General features: G+C 42.5%; 1 long non-coding RNA gene across 2 annotated transcripts in view; it reads right to left on the reverse strand.

Moving 5' to 3' along the window:
- Positions 1 to 18,571, reverse strand: part of LOC122184120 — a 32,531-nt gene that overhangs the window by 12,353 nt on the left and 1,607 nt on the right. The window contains exons 2-4 of one of the 2 annotated variants that reach the window (XR_006180486.1): positions 17,981 to 18,101; positions 2,636 to 2,792; positions 817 to 966 (exon numbers count right to left, since the gene is read on the reverse strand). This is a non-coding gene — a long non-coding RNA (uncharacterized LOC122184120). The remainder of the gene's footprint in view (positions 1 to 816; positions 967 to 2,635; positions 2,793 to 17,980; positions 18,102 to 18,571) is intronic. The other variant, XR_006180488.1, reaches the window with a different exon arrangement.

The following is an 18,571-nucleotide window of genomic DNA, read 5'->3' on the forward strand; positions in this document are numbered from 1 at the left end:
TCTGAGCAACCTGATATAGCTGTAGGTGACCCTGTTCATTGCAGGAAAATTGGACCAGATGGCTGCTAAGGGTCCCTTCCAGCTCAGATGAGTCTATGATTCTATGTTTGGGGTTTTTTCCTAACCAGATTTTATAGGAAAAAAAAAAAAAAAGAGCCACAGCAGTTCAGTGAAGACAGAGGAAAGAGGGAGAGCAACCATTAAAATACAACTAAATTCTTTGCAGGACTCTCTAGGAGTATTTCCGTGGTCTGCACAAGGTCATATAGCAGACAGAAACAAAACAGGCCTAGAGCTTGTAAATCCTGCTTCTGATCTCTTGCCTGCTAGGACAGCATGGGTTAGGGAAGATAAATGAGTACCCTGTCATTCGCATTGTCTCTGACTTCACAGTTTGAGGACTTTGTTTAAAGATCTTTTTAATATTCTTCTGAATGTTGCAGTGATTGTAAGGAATTGAATTAATTCAGGAGGTGAATTTCCTTTCTAGCATGCAGCAGTAAGTCCAAAAGCCACTTCAGTGTATTTTTAGTATCTGATATCATCATACCCATGGTAGCTGGTTGCTATTTACATACACTGAGACAAATTGTATCAACGGACCACATGGGAATACAATGTAATTGCAGCTTCTGTCGGCAGAAGAAGAGGCTGAAGCTGCCTGTGGTGGCTGCGTGCTTTGCTGTTGGGCCCTTGCCGCTCACGCTCTGTTGAGTAGCAGGAAAGCAACAATGCTCGGCAGAGCAGGCACGGTTGAGAAATCTGTTTAAAAAATCTAGCCACAGTCTCACAGCTCCACTGGGCTTCATACAATACCTGTCACTGTGCCACGAGGGGAAATCAGTCGTGAAGAAACGCAGCGATGTGGAAAGAGGCAGCGGCCACCAGATCCTGCCTCCAGGCAGAAATGGAGATGGGAGAGGCACAGAAGTGTTCTGACCATAAAGTGGATGTTGTCATCTCTGTCTGCAAGTAAGAAAGAAGAAAATAATTTCAAATGTTCTTGGCGTCCCCCAAAATGCCTTCATTACCCTTCTTTTCTTTCCAACTTCTGTGTGATTTAAAGCTCTCCCTTAGCTGAAGGCAAGAAGGAAAATTAAGCAATGGCTAATCTTTTTTAAAGAAACATTGAATGTATCATCTCTTACAGTTTTCTATAAATAGGGCATTATTTTCCCAAGCCAACTCACTGCAGGGTAATAGCCCACAGTTTACCTACAATGGCAAAATAGATGGCCATTAGCAATAAGTAACTCATGTATTATAAAACAGCCCCGTTAAAGAGAACCACCCATATTGGCTCATGCAGTAGGACAATGAAACAATATCTTCAGTGAACCAAAAGAATTTTGCACTACAGAGCAAGCCTTGCACAGCCTGGCCATGCTGCCCAATCTATCTGGCACTGCCCATCCTTGCGTGGCACCTTCCATAGCTGTGACACCCTGGTGAGAAGCAACCAGGGAGGTGAATCCTTTGCCCCAGCAGCCATGCATTGACTGTGAAGACCTGTGGGTTTTCAGTACGATGCTTCCGAACAGCCTGTGTTTCCCTGTGCTCCCTGCAGCTAGAGGTCAAGTGGAACGTTGGTCCCAGGAATGGTCTCATATCCACACAGACCTGGGGCAGTTGCTTCATTCCATCCGTGGGAGACTGTGTGGGAGATGTCCTGCTAGCAGAACAAGCAGCACCCTCCAGAGACACTAAGATACCCAGCACAGAGGGGTGCACAGTGTGTCCTGTGGCCCTTTCTGAAGTATTTCAAAGTGATTGCTATCCTGAGTACTTACAGTAAGTTTTAAGACTCTAAACCTGCTGATCTTCTTTAAGAAGAAATACACAGCATAAGGGACCAAAAGAGTAAATAAGTAAAGGCATGGCTGAAACCACAAAAGCTTGTAAAAAGTTTTCAATGGATGCAGAATTTCTGAGAGTGCCTCAGGATTTCAAGGTCACTCAAACACAAGTAAGAAGGGCAAATTGAAATAGTTGGTGTTGTTTTTTAAGGAAAAAAGGCTGTGCTCTGTGACACTTCTTGTTGGAGAGCACTTAGCATCATGAATTCTAATATGGTTAGTGGATTACATACCATAGGGCAGCAATAGGGTGAGTTTAAAATTCATTTTCTGCCAGCTGTTGTCCTCAACTGTAGGTTTACATAGCACATCACTTGCTTCTCAGTTCTTTATTTGTATTCTGGACTATTTTATTTGTCTTAAACCTTCATTCCTAGTGGCTTTCTTTTTAACCATCTGGCTCAGTGGTTTTTTGATGCAGCCAAGAAATAAGCTGTCTGTGGCTGAAAAAGGCTGTGGCCATTTTTACAGGCCATTTTTACAAAAACTCTGCTGTGAGGAAAGCAACTTAGTATTCACTGCAGGAAGCTGCTTGTGTTTGAAAAGCTGTGTGAATGCCTTATATGTTACTGTTTGCATTTACTTCATATTGCTCTCTCCAGGTAGCTCCTTGTTTGTATGAAGAAATATTTTCCCTTAGACTCCTTCCAGGTATCAGTGACATTCTGTGAGAAGACCCATCTGAGCATCTTGACTCAGGGGAAATTAGAGACATCTCACACAAGACTTGACCAGAGGCTCAGCAACCACTCTGAAAGCTGGATGCGTGCTGTTTGTACCTCCAAGGAGACAAATCTTGCGGTCCTGACTTGTGATGGCCTTAAGTGACTTGAACAGAAATGGCACCAAGACAAGAGGAGTGGACGGTCCCTTGTTTCTTTATCTGCTGTGCATCCACTGTGGTTTTGCCAGAATAAGGACTTTCCGATATTAGCACTGCAAGGGCAAACAGAAAGCTATTATTTTTAGGTATGCTGTACATCCCGTAGCACTTTGGGCTTATTGTCCAGCTGCAGTTTGATGATCTCTTTCCATTGGATTTCAGAAATGGAATATAACTGATACTGAGAGACACATGGAGTTATGTGAGCAAAAGCCACAAAACGAAAGTGCAACAAGGAGAAGAGGAGTCAGCTGCTTTCCCCTTGTACTTAGCACCTCAAGCACTGTGTTTGGTTTTGGGCCCCTCACTTCAAGAAAGGGCAGAGAATGGCAATGAAGCTGGTGAGGGATGTGGAGCACAAGTCTTATGAGGAGCGGCTGAGGGAGCCGGGATGGTTCAGTCTGGAGAAGAGGAGGCTCAGAGGAGGTTCATTGCACTTTATAACTTTTTGACAGGAGGTCGTGATGAGGAGGGGTTTGGCCTCTTCTCCCAGGCAGCAAACAGGACCCAAGGAAATGGCTGCAAGCTGCACCAGAGGAGGCTTAGATTAGACATAAGAAGAACTTTTTCTCTCAGAGAGTGGTCAGGCACTGGAATGGCTGCCCAGGGAGGTGGTGGAGTCGCCGTCCCTGGCGGTGTTCAAGAGGCATCTGGATGAGGAGCTGTGAGATCTGGTTTAGTTTGTGGTAGCAATGGTAATGGGAGGACGGTTGGACTAGATGATCTTGCAGGTCGTTTCCAACCTTCTGATTCTATGATTCTATGATTCCATGATTCTATGACTAATGGGTCCAAAAGTAAAACACGATGTTTAATGAGTCTGCATGTCCCGTCAATGGGGCAAAGCTGCTGTCCAAACTTTGGCTGTAAGCATGGTTGAAATGATACTGAACCGGTTACTGCAGTGGAGGGAAGGAAGCAGGGCATAACAGTAACTCTGGCAACTGAGTTGTTTCTCTTGTGTTCAGTGAAGACACTTTTTGAGTAGCTGACTTTGATATAAGGGAGGTGTTTTGTGCTTGTCTATGGACAGTGAGCTATCTCTTTACAAAGCACAGGTTTACTTCTCAGCCACCACGTCCTGTTCCAACCTGCTAACTTGGGGAGAATGCTATTTATTTAAAAAGAAATACAGCACAACTGAGATGGAAGTGGTTGAAGTGATGACGTGGACTTGTAAGCTGGAAAAGAAGAAAAGATTTTAGGAGGCACAAAACTGGACCTTGGGAGACTGATTTAGTTGCCTGCTATCTCATAAATTTCTTACATAGTCTTAAGCACATCACTTAATCCTGAGTTTCACTACATGCCTATGTAATGGGTAGAAATATTTTCTGATGCTCTCTGGCAGTGAAGCTGTGAGTGGGGTCATGGTAAGTTTGTAAGTAAAATATTTTAGGTGATATCTACAAATAATCAGTTATGGTTCTGACTGGAATATTACTTGTAACAACACAGGACACATTTGCAAAGAACCCCACATCTGAGGGAAAAGGAAAAAAAAAGGAAAGAAAAAAGAAAAGAACTCTTCATTCTTTTTGGAGTTTTCAAATAATGTGATAGCTGTTTCAGGAAGGCTGTAGGAAAGAAAACACAAAGGTACACTTTCATATCACTGGCATTTTTTGTGTTGTGTTGTTAGATGTCAAAACTGCACCTGTTTGGTTTTGGAGGGTTTTTTTGTTTTTTTTTTTTTGTTTGTTTGTTTTTTGTGATTTTTTTTCAGCATTATAATAACACTGTGAGATTTTACAGTGAGGCAACCTGACAGAAAGAATATAGAAGTATAAATGGCTTTTGCATCTTAGCATTTCCCTATGGGAGTAAGAGGTAAAAGCATTTGCTTGATGGATTCAGGTGGCTGGTATCTGCAGTACCCAGACTGCCCGTCCTTCCTGATTGGCTCTATCTGCCTGGGACAAAGCTTTTAACAATCTCAGTATTACCAGTGGCATCCGAAAAATAAGCAGACTGTGAGCAGTATGTCCAGATGAATTCTGAAAGTCTTTGTACTACAGCTTTCGAGAGAGAATCCAGAAAAATCCATCTCCAATGCTATAGCATTCATTCAGGTTAGGATGACTGTTAGGACTGACAGTGAGGTCCTGTAATTTAGATATATTTGTAATTTAGATTCTCTGGATCATTATCATCTATACACCAAAAAACACTGAAGATAAAACAGAGACAAAACAAACTGGATGACATAAAGGAAAAGGCAAGCTCAATGAAAGAATGGCTTCTGATCCAAACACAGGAGAATTTACTATTCTTTAAGTCCTTGGTAAATTTATTTGTAATGTTTACTTATCTCTGTTTTCACAATAGAAGTAGCTGCTAAGTATTCAGAATATATGCTACAGTTATTCAAAATCTGTTATCACATAACACAGTACCTTCTGCGATAGTTGGCTGTTGTGGGTTAAGCTACTGGAGGACTGCTTGCCTACATTTTCACATCTTTTTCCACCAGTGTTTGCCTGTTGGTGTACTTGATGTTTGGGGTCTGAAGACTTTGAAACCAACAATTTTGAGCAGTTGTGTATAATTATGCAAAAGAGCAGCTTCAGTATTATTTCAATCAGCATGTTTTCAAATTGGAATGACGAAGAAATTAGTGTCTGAAATAAAAGCTTATTAAGGGCTCTATTATGCAAAACAATCAGTGAAACCTCACGGAATTATTTTTATAAATGATTGAATATATTTCAAAAACTGTATTTTTGTATTTTGTTGGGTTTATATTTCTTCTTGTGATATTGCTGAAGGTTGCAGCTTTGCCATATTTAGCACTCTGCGTGCAAGAAGGACAGCTGGATCTTTCTTTAGAGAGCTAGAGGTGGGTTTCAGTGCTCCAGAGCAGCCACCTCCATCTGCATCTCACTATCATAGATGTTAGCTGTGAAAGTGGCCCTAACTAGAGGAAAATTCAGGCATCTTGCCCTCTGCTGCTGTGTGCTGCCCCATTTACAAGTGATTTTTCTGGTGGGCTTTTGTGGAGAAGGCTGAGGTTGCAGCTTTTGCTGAACTCTTTCTAAACATGTATGCCAGTGGAGGCAGAGTAGAATGATACCATCATAGCCACTTAGCAAAACTTTGAAGGAATTGGGCCACAGGAGGCAGGCAAGGCACTGCTGTGTGCTTATTTTGGGACTCATGCATGTTAATTCAGTAGATACTGGGAGTAATAAATAGAGAGGAGCCAGCATTTAGTGCTGCTCATCTCTATCACACACAGGCAAACCAGAAATGAACATGGCAGATGAATAATCCAATCAGTCTTCATATTCTGAAGTGCTCATCTGAGCTCACCTCACTGAAATACTGCTTTTCAGCACTAGCCTCCATTTCCAAAGGCATGGTAATGTAAATGCTTAAAAACAAAGCCAGAACTAAACAAACAGAACTCTATTAGGGGGAGGGAATGCATAGGTCATGTAAATCGATGAAAATAGGTTCTATGATTGGAATTTTCCTTGTGCAGGAATGCTCACTGCTGCTTGTTTACTTAAAACATAATGAGGAGAGAGAGGGGGATGTAACTACTGCCCTTTTTTCAAGCTATTTCTTGTTTCTCATTGGATGTTCATTTCAAATATTTCATTCTGAAAAAAAGAAATTAAAAATGAGACTCCTATTGCTGCTGTTTCTGCAAGAAACATTGGCTTTTTCATGAAATGTACTGATAGACTAGCCTTTTAATGATACCAGGCCTTCACGTTATCATTACAATCTTATTTGCTTCCTTCCGAGTTCTCCTCCTCAGGAATAGTTTGATGTAGATCTACTGCAAATTTCCACTGAAATTATATTGGAAGTTCAAAATCAGCTCCAAACAAGCAAATTAACAGCCTGTACCTGCATTTGACCCAACTTGCACTACTTCAATGCAAACTGTAGAGCAGCTTTTTCTCAAAATATTTTGCAAGCTCATTGGCAGAGATCAAGTATTCTAATCTTTGTGTCCTTTATAAGGTTACAGGAAGGACTTCAAGCACTGCAATAAGATGAGTGCTAACGCATCACTTCAAGAGAACAGTTTCATAAGCTGCTGGAGAGGAGGCACTTAGTTAATACCTGAGACCTGGATTCATGCACTGAGTAGCAAACGTGAAAACACTGAACAGATTCCCAGTAACTGCATGAGCAGGAATCCTTAAGGACAACAGGATATGCTAATGTAATTAAAGAAACACATAGGTACTGAAAGCCCAAGTCATAAAGTACAAGCAGGCTTATTAAGTCACTGACTTTACAACCTTATTAAATAGTGCTCTTCAGAAAAGCTGCCACAGAGCTGCATTACTTCAAGGTTTGCAGTCTGAGCCAAACTAGAACGTTTTGAGTGTTAGCCCACTTTCTTCCAAAACATCATAACTGACTGAGAAAAAGCCTTCGGACTCTGTCACATCATCCCTAGCTATGGCTAAGCCAGATTTTGATATTCTCACAGCTGTTCTCACCCAGGAAGTCCTGCATGGGTTTGTTACTGATAATCTTCTAATTTTGGAGCTATTACTTTTATTTCTATTATAATCAGTGCTTAAAGCACGAGGTGTCATACTGTTTGGCAATGTATGAGCCTTCTGTACTTGGTACCACAAGGCTTCTCTATATGTTTCACTTCTTATAGATCCTTATATATCTCTGTAAAGCAGAGCCACTGAGCAGGGAGAGCAAAGTCTGCTCTCTCTGCTCCTGCCCCCCTCATACCTACAGGGAATAACAGCTCAAGAGCAGCCTCAAGCTCCATCTTTCTGACCCACAAAGGTTCTTCTTTGCCCTCTTACTCCTGCAAGGCAGTCTTCTAGAGGAATTTCATTCCCAATAGAGTAGACACCAACCTAGAACTGCTAAAATGCTTTGTGGCTCTTGATTCACTGTGGTTTGACACCAGCATGAATTTATTTCAAGCAGTCTTTTTCAGTAAAAGGCAAATGAAAGAATTCCACACCCTGCTGCTATAACTTTCCTGCTGTTTCTCTGCCTCGTTGTTCTGAAGTAAAACTTCTCTTTCTAGTTCAGAAATTGGAAAGCAACATGACAGTCCCTAATTCCTTCTCACGAGAATGACATTCTGATATTACTGTTGTTTAGGTTTTTTTTCCACTTTGACTATCAAGAGAGGGTGGGGATCTAATTTGATAGCAGCTTTTAATTTTGCTGCAATTTGTTTGTTCAAGCTGGCTGGATAATTCAGTTTGCTGTTGACCTAGTTTCAGTTGTAAAAGATGAGACTATTTGTTCTCACAGAAGTTTTATCCTTTGGCCCTTAAAATAATTAGACTTTTTGAAAATATTTGCCATAGATTATTAATAAATGTTACAATGTTTTGCTAACTGAGTTCCTTGCTTCATATGAAAATATTTTGTTTGTATATAGCCTTGATGGTGAGTCTTTTTTAATTGTAAGGCATAATTACTATGCAGAAGGGCAACACTGAAATTCAGCAGTGAACTAGATTTTGATCAGCGTGGCACATGGCATTGCTGTCACAGATACTGTGGCTTCATTGCATGTTTCTTTCCCTCCGGCAGTAATGAGGCAAATGCATTCACTGTAATTAGAGATCAGAAACCTGTGTTGTGTAATTGGTTCTGCTACACTGAGCAGAATGAGTGTCCTTTTCAAAAAGTAGAAGAAGATAGAAAAGCAAGTTAACTGAGCGATCTGTGTAGTCTCCTGCCTGTCCTGCCATCCCCTCCAGGTGACTGATTCTTCCTCCCTTGCTCTCACTTCAGCAGTCCTGGGAGGAGCAATCAGTTCCTGCAAAGTTTCTCAAAGCAGCTCACCTGGCTTCTAGCAGGTTTCTGGGGAGGACCTGGATCCAGCCTTCCTTGAATAAGAGCTCTGAGGGAGATGGCTGTGGCTTTTCTGGTTCCACCTATCGTGGGAATTCACCCTGGCTCCATCCGTGTGTGACTAATTTCCTGGACAGGTGAGCTGACATAAAACTCTGGTGTAGGTAAGGAAAACTAAAATGTTGCTGGTTATGTATTCCAGCAGATTTAAGGCAATTTCAGCAGTATTTGATGGTACTTGGGATCTGGCTGCAAATCCAAGGTTAGAAGTTTGGAAGACTCTTGGACATACACTTGAAGTGCCTCCAGAAGGTTTCTAGGGTGGCAAAATCAGCAGAGCAACATTCCTGGAGCTGCTCAGGGATTAACAATGAGGGCTGTAATAACATGCTCACCATAAATATTTCTGCTGTTTCCCCTCCAAGGCATGTATTGCAAAAGAGTCCATGGAGACCTTTGTGCATCCCTATCCAGCAGAGCCTGTGGCTGCTCTGCCTGGCTGCCAAGGGAGCCACGGGGATGTGGGGAGAGGCAGCTGGCTTGCCAGGGGAGCTGGCTCAGCCTTGAGAGAGCAAGGGAAGTGGGAGGGAACCAAGTGGAAAGCGCTGCAGATGCAGCTTCTGGATTCAAATGAGAGAGTGGCTCTTTGTGGGCTCTATTTGTAAGGGTTTTCAGAGATACCCTTTTTGCCACCCAGAATGCTGTTGAGCAATTACCAAATGTTAGCTGCAATTTCAGACATTTACGCAATCAGCTGTACCACTGGGATCAGAGCTGAAGGCTTCCTCTCTGTGTTGTATTTTCAGCACTTTGTGCTTTATCCCAGGCCAGACAGTATTTTTGTAGTCTCAATTAATGGATGTATATTCTTACTAGAATCTGACTTGATTTTATAAAAATATTCTATCCTTGGAACAGGGATAGAAATGTGTGCCACGCACATAGAAGTATTAGATAGTTATTTGCAGCTAAGATGTTGAGCTTCCAGTATCTGGAGGTAGTTGTGCAGAATCAAAATGAATCCTCAGTGATTTGCTGCCAAAGTGAGGAATTGCTCTCTCCCACCATGTTCATCAGCAGTGTGATGCAGAATATGGGTAATAGCTTGAGGGTGTGTAGTGATGTTCTGTCTCTAAAGGTGGCACCCCCAGTGCACCAGAGAGAATGCAAAGAGAGAGCAAATTAGAAGAGAATACAAGTGGAGGATGGGGTGAGAGGGAGTGACCTCAGCTGGATGGCTGCAAGGATCTGGAGTAAGATGGAGTGAAAATTTCAGGACAATCTGCCTTAAGCAAGAGGCCAGCTACAAAAGCTGTGCCCTCTCATCACGCTTAGGCTAATTGCATGGACATTCATCTTCAGTCTTATTTTCGGCAGAAATTATTATTGCCACTTTCCTTCCTTCCCTCAGCTCTGCTGCCTCTCCAAGAGAGAGAACGAGGCATGCATATGGGTTGATGCTTTGAGAGGGATGAGTACTGAGAAATCAGACCAATGAAAGCTAACCATCATCTCAAAGACCACTGACAAGGAGTAAAACATTTAGTTTTAAACAGACTTAAGCACTTCAAAACCAAATGAGCATTCTGATTTTTTATGTAAAAACAGACGTTGACCTCTGCACAGTAAGATTTTCCCAGACTTCTGCTTCCAAAATAGAACTTTTCACTCCACTTTGCCCTTCTTTGGATTTTTCACAGAATCACAAGGATTGAAAGGGACCTCTGGAGATCATTGCGTCCAACCCCCTGCTAAAGCAGTTCTCTACAGCAAGCCACACAGGAAAGCATCCAGCTGGGTCTGGAACATCTCAGGAGAAGAAGATTCCACAGCCTCTCTGCGCAGCCTGTTCCAGTGCTCTGTCACCCTCAGAGTAACGAAATTCCTCTTGGTGTTGGTGTGCAGCTTCCTGTCTTCCAGTTTCTGCCCATTGCCCCTTGTTCTGTTGCTGTGCACCACCAAAAAGCGTCCAACCCCGTGGACTTGATTCTCACACTTAGTTATTTAGAAACAGTGATGAGATCCTCTTTCACTCTTCTCCAGGCTGAACAGACCCAGGTCTCTCAGCTTTTCTTCATAAGGGAAACGTTCCTGGCCCTTTATCATCTTTGTTGTCTTCCATTGAGTTCTTTTTCTATTCTCTTCCTGCTTACATTGAAAGCAGGACAGCACCATGGGCCTGACCCTAGGTATACAATAGTTGATAAGAGCACAGGGCCATTCCTCAGATCTAAGTGATGCTGAGCAATTTCTCTGCTCCAGGTTTTCAGTGCAAAAATCCATGCTCACCAGTGCAGCTCATTAATGCCTGAGAGTAACCTTCAGGTTATCTGTAATACTCTCTGAAGCAGACATGCAAGTTTAGCATCTGTTTTTAACTGGTAATCGTGAGTATCTATGGCCTGCTTTCAGAGGTGACTTACCTGCCTAAATCCTAATGAGTTATTTTTAAGCTAGAATGTCCTAGTTTCAGCTTCAGGTTCACCGACTGGACCTTGTTATCAGTTCTTAGAGACAAGATTGATTTTTAATAAAATGAAGAGGAAAAAAAAAGGGAGCAAATAGTACAATTAGAACTCTTAATGTTTACCAAGGGCATGGAACCATTGTAAGACTTAAGCCAGTGATCATTAGAGATAACCTTTCTTCTTCTGGGAGGTACTGATGTTAGGTATACAATGAAATGGAACAATGCTCTAACTTCAGGTCCTTCACTTTGTTTAAATGACGTGTTGTTTTTAAACAGGGCTTGGTGTGCTGCCATTAACTTGGTTTCACACCTCTTTGTGCTTTCGTTGCCGCAGGCCGAAGGTTTCAGCATTACATGCTTCCTCTGATATGGAGTCTGACCATACTTCTCCAGGCTACCTGCACAGGAGAGGAAGAGACTGCTGTGGTTCCTGCTAACCCAGCCTCTGGCTGCTTCATCTCCGCCTGAGATCTTCTGTAAAAACAAATGCGCAACCCTCCTGTGGGTGAACCTGTCATGAGCCTGATACGGTGGGCAGGGAAACGTTACTGCTCTGTACTGTTACACGCATAGCTCCAGCTCTTTGTTCTCTTCCTCACTTGGGCCAATTAACTTCCCCTGCAGCTTGAGCTTTCCCCTGTCAGATGTGCTTACAGCCTCTCACTGTGCTCACGGCAACTTCATGGCTTGCTGGTGTGCCCACTACTAAACTTGCACCTAGATTTGAGATCTTTGGAACAGAAGTCCAGGCAGAGCTGTAAGGGAATTATTTCTCTGCTGTAGAAGAGCTAGGACTGTAGAATACTGTCCGTGGCATATATCTCAGAGGTAAGGATTTATTTAGTGGCACGAGACTCCTGAAGAGGATCAGTATATGAACAGCACTTAGTTTGGTGTTGTGGCTGAGTGGTGCAGAGAAACGTGGTCCCATGGGCGTAGCAGAATTGGGAACAAGCGAAGGAATAGCAACATCAGGAAACACTAACAGCAACGCTGTAAAAGTAGTCTACAAGAGGGGGAAAAAAAGAAAAAAAAAAAGTAGCCTACAAGAGTGGATACAAACGAGGCAAAGTGCTCAACCTTGTGCCAAGTCAGTGCCAAGTGAATTAGGCTGTGTACAACTCCTCTGCAAAACAGCAGCAGAGCTGGAGATCGTGCTTACACTGACCACTAGATAGCTGAGAGTTGTTCTGGTTAAAATATTCCTATTCCTCCCCCCCCTTCCCCATTTTGAAAACAAACACAGGTAGAGGTGTGTGCACGTGTGAAAGAGCTGAAGCAACAGTTCATAGTTCATGGGAAAATACCTCATATTCTGGCACTTAAATGAGTGGTAGTCTTTCCCTTTTAGGCTCACAGTGGCAATGTTTCAGAATTCATTCATCAGTTCAGAAAACTGAGCAGCTGAGCAGTTTGACTTTTACAAAAAGTTAGAGGTTCAGCCGTTTTCCTGATTTATACGATGCCAAGGGAAATGATTTATACACCAGACCCATTTCTAGTGCTTGTTCCTTAACCACCATGGCAAAAGCCCTCTTTCACCTCCCCTTCCAGAAATGCTACTTCAGAAAATAGTTATGCTATCTAAAGTAGGAAGTGATATAAAGCTACTGCTTTTGTTTTACAGGAGCTTTGGAAGCAGTCTAGTCTCAACTTGTTTCTAATGCCATTAAAACTGTATTTGTTCTCCTTTTTACTTCTCTAGCAACTTCTGAAAAAACGAACTTAGCTTTGTGAAGTAGAATTCGTAGCAAATGTACTGGACAGGTACAAAGACCCTTTGTCCGCTTATTAAAAAATATACATATGTATATGCATGTATGTAAATTTAGCTGTTCAGTCCGCAAGTACACGGCAGCTGGCAGCGATCCCCGGGCGTCGAAAAACAACACAACTCGCTAGAGGGAGCTCGGACACAGTTTGTGAGGCCAGCAAGGAGCCGCTCTGTCTCATTCTGTTTGTGTTTTGTAAGCCTCTCGTGCCGGTGTGGTTTCTGTGTGGGCAGCGGCAGACGCTGTTCGATGAAAAGCACACTGAGCTTTCGATTGCAGATAACTTGTAAAAGGCTGAACTGGAGCAGGGAGGTCTCGAATTTTAATTTGTTGTACGTTTCCATCCTTGCCTGCCTCTCCTCTCTTAGAGTTTTCCTTCCCTTCATCAGATCCCCAGATGCACATATTTCTGCAGGTCCCACTCCCACAAACTGCTGCACTACCCCAGATCTGCACGACCTGGTCTAGGTGTTCCTGCTCCAGCAGAGAGACTGGACTAGATGATCTTTCAAGCTCCCTTCCTGTCCCTGACATTCTGTGATTCTGTGATCTTCTACCTTCCTGTCCTTGTAACTCTCTTCACCAAAATACCATCTTTTGCCCCTGCCCACCTACTGCATGCCCTCAGCGTAAGCCACTCAGTTTCCTAGAGTACATCAGATTTCACCAACACTTTGTGCTTCATTTTATCCTCTCTCCTTCTCTTTTTCTACCATGCTGAGCTACAAGTGCAGGGTGCTGCACCACCTGGCTTGCTGCTGCAGGCAGTTTGAGAGGAGCAGTTGAACACACCAGATGTAGCAGTGAGGTTCTGTTGACTGGCTGTAACTGCTGTTGTGAAAGAACTTACCTAATGTTCAGGAAGTTACTAATGAGCAAAGACTTTTATAAATATGCTTCTCTGGTGGCCAGGTTATCAACGGTCAGATATCCCTGTCCTCCCCTCACACAGCAGCTGCTGACATGGAAATACTTATTCCTCTTCAGATAAGAGCTGGTACAATGGAGACTTTGAATCTGCTACTGGAGATACATAAGGTGTTTGGTTTTTGTTTCCTTTAAAAACCTCCTGTGAAAATTGTGTGCCACATCTTGGAAGTCTCTTTGTGGAGAACCCCGAATTTAGAAAAGCCATCTAAACCACCTAGGGCAGCTGCAGGCACTGTGCTCTACAGGAGGAGGTGAGAGAATATTGGACTGTGGCCTTTGTCCTTTATCCATTCTGCGCATGTTCAGCTGTACAGAGAAAATAGTATCTTCATCTCATTACTTTCCATGAGTCAAGCAAGTTCTTACAAGTTGCAAGATAAGATGGTGTTGCTGAAGTAAAGCCTTAAATAACTGATTCTCAGTTCACTCAGGACACATTGATTCCATCTCAGAAATTCAGAAAAGAGGAGAGAGTTGTCTCTGTAAGTAAGGTTCCACTGCGACGTAAACCAATGCTGGGCTCTACGCAGACTTTGCAAACAGTCCCCTGGGGGTGCTGGAAGTATGTCAAGAGTGACAAAGTATGCTTCACTGCACGTATTCCTGCACTAAAGGACCACTTGGTTCTTTAGTATTTCTCAAAGTCCATTTACTGGCCCTGCATGCTGCTGAACTGTCCAGCTTGATAAAATGAGGAGAACTTGCTGGCTCTGCATTACATGCTGTGTTTTTGTCTGTCTATCCTCACAGCAAATGGTACGTGTGCCAGCTACTCAATCTAAACTCAGTCTGTGGGGTTACAGTGGTCTGAGGGCTAACCTTCTGTTTTCTACAGACTGAACAAAAGCAAATAGTTTATAATTCTTGAGGCAATTCTCAGAAAACCTCTTTGATAGGACGTATTTCTGAGCTGCAGATTTTGGAAAATGTGCCCAATTCTAAAATCACAGACACCAGAAATCCATTAGGATCTTTTCTGCAAAGAAGATGTCTGCCAGTGTGTTGGACAATCTGAGTCCCTCTCTGCATGAAAGCAGACTGCGTACAAACTGAAAGAAGAGAAGTATTTATGGGTATTCTGTGTGAACACTGACACAGCATTCAAATGCACTGAACAGAGGCACGTGGCTGTGCAACCAGGCCTGGCTGGCCACCAAGCAGTTCTGTAGGCAACTGAAGCCAGTAAACCACAGCACATGACTGAGAAACTGTATGTTCATGCCTGCAAGCAGATGTAGCCCATTAGTGCAAATTCTCTCTAGAATGACATGGCTTAAGTAAGATACAAGAAACATGAAGTTTGAAGACTATTTAGAACCTGTTGTTGCACTCATGAGGTAGTTGAGGGAAAGGTGGCGAAAGAATTTTGCAGTTCACTCCACTGCTGCAGATTGCAGACGGTAAAGAGCAGGTGAGCTGTGTGGTCCATGTGCTCACAGTTGCAGTAACACATTGCATCCTCACAGTCAATGTCCTGGTGTTTTGCTCTGCATACTTGCACGTGCAGTTCCAGGAGTGCTATCCTCAGGTGCTTACCAAATCACTGCCCTCATCCTCCCGCCAAATCTTTTGCTGTGAGGATTGAGTGGTGTCAGCCACGTCTGCTCAGGTGCACAGTCCCTAGAAGTCCCAAAGCGTTTTCCTGACTCTGTAGCTACTTTTAGCTTAATAATATAGATGGGATCTCTTTGATTTTTCCCAGTAGGAGACTCCATCCTTCTGGCTCATTCATTATTTTCTGGATTATTTTCATGGAACTCTCTGCAACTTATTAGGATATGCATTGTAGTGAAGCGGCTGAGCCAGAACACAATGTTTTAAATTAGACTTTCAAACGTTTTATTTCCTTCTCTGTGACCTCATGATTCTGCATAGCTAATATATCCCACACTTGCCATTCACCAGGCAAATTCCTGTCTCTCTCAGCACCACTACCTTCCATGTTTTAACCTCCCACTGAATGTCTGAAACTCAGATTGCTTCTCCAGTACAGCCTGAATTTTCTTAATCTTCTCACTTTGTAATTTCTTAGCTGCCTTTGAATTTGCAGTCCAACTCTGGGAGCTTCAGATGACCTTTAGAGGTCCCTTTCAACTCAAAAGATTCTATGATTCTGTGAATTATTTCTGTGCACCTAAGGGAGGTATTTTAAGTGCTTACCTTATGGCCACATCTCAATCGTTAGACTGTTGTCACCAAAATGGCTGGTGAGATGTCAGGTAAGACAGAGCCCTGTGAAACCTACCAAGAGCACCATCTTTTAGCTGTTTATCTCTAATATACAATGTGGTCACGTGTATTACATGCTGTTCTGATGCAGATTTTGTTGTTGTTCAGTGTTGTCAGAGAAATGTGTTCTTCTCCTATGCTTTCCTGTTTGGTCTCCATAAAAGAAAGCTGGGATTTGACTGCACTACTGTAGGATTATCAATCTTTTCATTCCTGCACACATTTCAGGTTCGGTCTGAGAACTGACAACTTCAGGATGTGTTGAATGACCTCTGCTCTACCTCTGTGGGTCAAGTCTGCATTTATTTATTCTTGTAAGAGATTTCTTAGAGTGGGGGTATGAATGGGAAAGCGTACACACATGACTTAGAAACAAGAGGGGGGGGTTCACAGGAGTCATAAACTCCCATCTGCTCTTTTGTAATCCCCAAATTTAGAAATAAGTAAAATAGGCAGAAATATTACCATTACTTGGCTGAATACATCTATGTATGTATATCACATATTCATCAATTTTTAGAAGTGTGAGGCATTTCAGAATCCTTGGCTTTCCTTCCTATCACCGAATGTCAATATTTGCACGCGTTCTACTTTGTGTTCTTCACTTTTTTCATCTTCAATTCCATAAAACTGGCTTACCAGAAAAGAATATATTACCAACTATGTGGAAAGCAACTCCCTGTGGAACGGAATTTAGGAAATGCAGTTCTTAATTTCACGTTTTTCTTTCTTTTTCAGGAGTTGCACTCAGTGCTCCTTACGGGTCCTTTCCAATTCCAGATATTCTATGATTCTATCATTTGTTCTCCCACTCTGAACGGTTTGGGTTATCACATATTCAAAAGCTCTGTATGGCTTTTTGGAACATCTGATTATAAAGCCATATTCTGCATACATTCAGGATAAGACACACTGCAGCTCTGAGAGGCGGGGGCTTTGTTCCAGGAACATTTGTTCTCACATGCTTACAGTGCTGAGTAACTGCAGCTGGTAGGTAGGTGCCCGCCTTTCCTTTTTATTCCACATAGACTCACCACAGAGTTTTTCATACTCTGCAATGAATTATCCATGCATTATTAGATAGCCTTCTTTCCCAACACCTCTGCTTAATGGCATGCGGCACATTCCTTGCGTCCTGCAGTAACTTTTGTAGTGATGCAACTCAGAGATCTTATTTTATTCTTTGGGGTACGATACAATTAAAAGCATTGCCTTCCTATAGCATTGTGCAATTGATAGCATACTGCACCCTTTCTGCTACCTTATTGTTGAAGTGATGGAACAGCATCTTCATTTTCCACTCTAATAAACAAAACATATCTTGAATTTATAACCGAGTAGAAGAAATTTAACCCTGGATTGGTGTACGAGGGGTGTATAAACATTGAAAGCAAGGATTTTCTCAGGACACCGATGGCACCAAATGAAGAGAAACACAAGTGCTGTTGTAAATGCCTGCAGACTCAAATCCTGCCACAGGCTCTCGGTGGAACAGGAGAAGCTAGCAGAGGGAGGCATGCCCTTTTTTACTGAAAGGACTGGAAAAGATAAAGCTGATATGGGAGCCCAAGTGCACTTCTTGGTCCCAAAGAAATGGGCATGGCCCTCTAGCGACCAAAGTTATTTTAGACTGAAGCAGTCTGGTTTAAAGAGGCTTTAACTGAAGCACTTTTAAATCTTTAAATCTCTCTTTGCACACGAGTATTTAACAAAAATAAATCAGTACCTTCAAATCTGAAAATGCGACATTTAAAAAGAAACAGCTCTTTTTTATGAGTTTCTAAAGCTGATCCATGTGGGAACCTCCCTTGGGGAGCAGAAGCTGGCAGCAGATCTGGCATTTCTTGTCTTTTTATTGGACACAGGTAAACTGTAAGCCCTCCCACAGCTTTCCCACAGAATCATTTTTGCAATCCTGCGTTGGTGACACTAACTAGGGAGACAGGTTAACCTTTGCCTTTAGTCAAGACTGCTATAAGCCTTCCATGTAAAATCAGAGCCTTGACACTCCCTTGATGTTTGCTATTTTGAAACCTACCTGCCTACTTCTCAGTTCCAAGGTCAGGGTTGGCTTTTTGTTCTTCTCTTTAGGCAGGGTACTGGAGTGAAACTGCAGTTGTCTACACAGAAGGATTCGTCCACTTGCCAGCCAAACGTCTCTGTCAAGAAAAAAAAGAAATTGGAGCTGCCATTATGAAATTTTATTCAAACAAAATAATAGATTTGCCTTGTGTTTTGATGTCCCTCTCATTGGTTTTTAGGTGTTCCCCTGCAGCTCTAAAAGTCTGATTTCTTGCTGCAATTTACATGAAGTGTTTTGCTCCAGTAGATGTGTGTTAAAGAAATAGAGCTGATACCAAAAGAGTAGAGGACATCTTGAGAGTTCTGACTTGCTAAACAAGGTAATTCTACCTGATCTGGTGTAACATTTCAGTCCCTGAGAGGATTCTCAGCCCTGCACACAACCCTGCATTGCTAAGCCACTGCCCAACAGTGCAATGCAGGTGTTATTAACTGCATATGGCCCAAGGAAGCTTGAGCAGCCCTGATTCCTCACAGATGATCCAATCAGAATGGCAGATTTATCAATTGCTTTGGTTGTGGTCTTTTTTTTTTTTTTTTTTTTTTT

This window comes from Lagopus leucura, unplaced genomic scaffold, assembly GCF_019238085.1.
Source record: "Lagopus leucura isolate 7727_CA_CO unplaced genomic scaffold, USGS_WTPT01 Super-Scaffold_73, whole genome shotgun sequence".
Taxonomy (NCBI): domain Eukaryota; kingdom Metazoa; phylum Chordata; class Aves; order Galliformes; family Phasianidae; genus Lagopus; species Lagopus leucura.